Here is a 2,092-nt window from a genome sequence, read left to right as displayed (position 1 = left end):
ATTAGTTGATTTTGGACGAAACTGACTAATGGACTTACAGACTTCAGAATCACATTATCCAAAAATCTATTTTGCTCCTCTTATACTCTATAATGCATACGTAACTTCAAAATATATTGCGTACGTAACCTCGGATGTACTCTTGTTTCGAACGAATATGGGATGAGCAGACAAGGGTAAATTTGAAAAAAAAAAATTTTGACTAGGATATTTTTAAGTTTTTGCAGCCGTACAATTTGAGAAAACACGTGCGTGATACAATTTGAGATGCAGACGCATGCAGGCCAGCAAGAAACCATCGACAAGTCGCGGCATGCACTTAAACTTAAGGATGCGCCGCGCCCGCCGGTCTAATTCTTCTCCGCTCCGCTCCCTCTCCTCGTCTCTCTCTCAATGGAGTCGCGCGATCCGCACGACGAAGGAGAAGCGAAGGAGAAGGGCGATGACGACGGAGGAGAAGAGGAGGAGGAGGAGGAGCTCGGTTTCTTCGATGCCCTCGAGTTCCTACCGGTGCCCCACGAAGAACCTAGCTCCCACGGAGTCCCCTTCCCTTCCACCTGTTGAATCTATTTCCACACTCTCCTCACCATCTCCTTCTGCTCCACCCTCCCTCCGCCGCCGCACTGCCTCCGTATCGAACGATCAGATCGTGGACTCCCCCTCCGATCCGCGACGGAGCATCCTTCCCGCATTGGAAGATCAGGTAATCGATTTGGGTTCTTCCTCGGTTGCTCGGAGTCAGATTATTGTGCAAAAGGCGAATTCGCTCGCTCGCCCCTAGCGCCAGCCCGCCTCAGGACGAACACGGTGGAGGTGCTCCGGGTCAGATTATTGATCGAGGGGATGGGCGACTGGAAACCCTAAATCTTAACCGCGAAATAGGCGTTACAGAAGTCTTGCCCAGACCCGCCGGCGACTGGGATCCTTGGAATCGGTGGCCGAAGCTGTAATTACGGCTGTATTCTATTTCGTCGCTCTGCTAATTGGCCTCGTCACGGAACCTTTTCACGTTCTTCGCCGAGGGAGGGACGCGGTGAGGTTGAGATCCTATCGATTTTTTAGAGGCTTGCTCGATAGGGTTGTCCCTCGGGTATTTAGGAACCGAATTGGATGGCAGCAAGTTTGGAATGCTTCTAGTCTCTATACGTCTGCTTCGTTCTGTCTTCTCTTGTTGCAACCTCTTCCTTGGCGGCATTTCTGATCAAGCTCTTGTGGAAGCGCCCATACGCATGACTGAGGAACTGAATTTTGATTACGCCTTGCCCAGACCCCAAGCTCTTGTGCCCCTAACTGCATCGGATGGTTGCTTGGTTTCTGATGACAAGATTGATGATCTTGAAGTTTTACGGCTGGTGCCTCCGAAGCACAATATCAGCTGGCCATTTTATTGACTTTACCAGAGTCAGATTACAACAAGAAACTTGGGGTCTTCCAGGTATTGAATACTGAATGCCCTTTATTTTGAGCTTTTGATGACTTTGCAAGTTGATCGATGGTATCTTTGTTCTGTTCTTTGCTTATTGGTACTTTTCCTCGAGGCATTGTATAATCACACATTGTCTTCATACTGATCCAGCATCCATGTATATTATAATGTGCCTAGTTATTGTTATTTGTTACATTGCTGATGACTCAAACACATCCCTTATTACATTCTAATTATTTCTAAATTTTATTTTCTTATCTAAAATCTACAACGGTAACTATCTATGACTCTTTTATAAACTTATTCTCACACTCTGTTTATTGAGAGGGAAGGAAATAGAAGGGAAATGAATAATTTAAATGAAGATGGGAACAAAGAAAGGAATCATATTATTTTTTTTATTTTAACTTTATAATTTTACTTGTTTACTTAGATGGAATTGAAGGGGGATAAATATTCTCACTTATTTGTGTTTACAAGAAGTGTCAGTTCATTGCTTCCATTTCCTCCTGATTTGAATGGAAATCAAATACATGCCATTAGATTCTTTTCTCTTATATATTGTCTTCCAAGTATATAAACAAGTGAAAAAAAATCATTTTATTTTGATTTTTTTTTCTCTTATTTCCACCCATCGTAGATCAATAAAATCCATTTGCAATTTTT

General features: G+C 43.5%; 1 pseudogene; it reads left to right on the top strand.

The window, feature by feature from the left end:
- The first annotated feature begins 393 nt into the window (after positions 1-393).
- Positions 394-1,435, top strand: LOC141816293 (uncharacterized; annotated as a pseudogene).
- The last annotated feature ends 657 nt before the right edge of the window (positions 1,436-2,092 follow it).

The sequence above is a fragment of the Curcuma longa genome, unplaced genomic scaffold (assembly GCF_044706935.1).
Source record: "Curcuma longa cultivar G26 ecotype Majalengka, Jawa Barat unplaced genomic scaffold, ITB_CL_G26_1.1 contig_15972, whole genome shotgun sequence".
Classification (NCBI taxonomy): Eukaryota; Viridiplantae; Streptophyta; class Magnoliopsida; order Zingiberales; family Zingiberaceae; genus Curcuma; species Curcuma longa.
The sequence above is the reverse complement of the archived record's forward strand: the minus strand, read 5'-3'. Positions and strand labels throughout refer to the sequence as shown.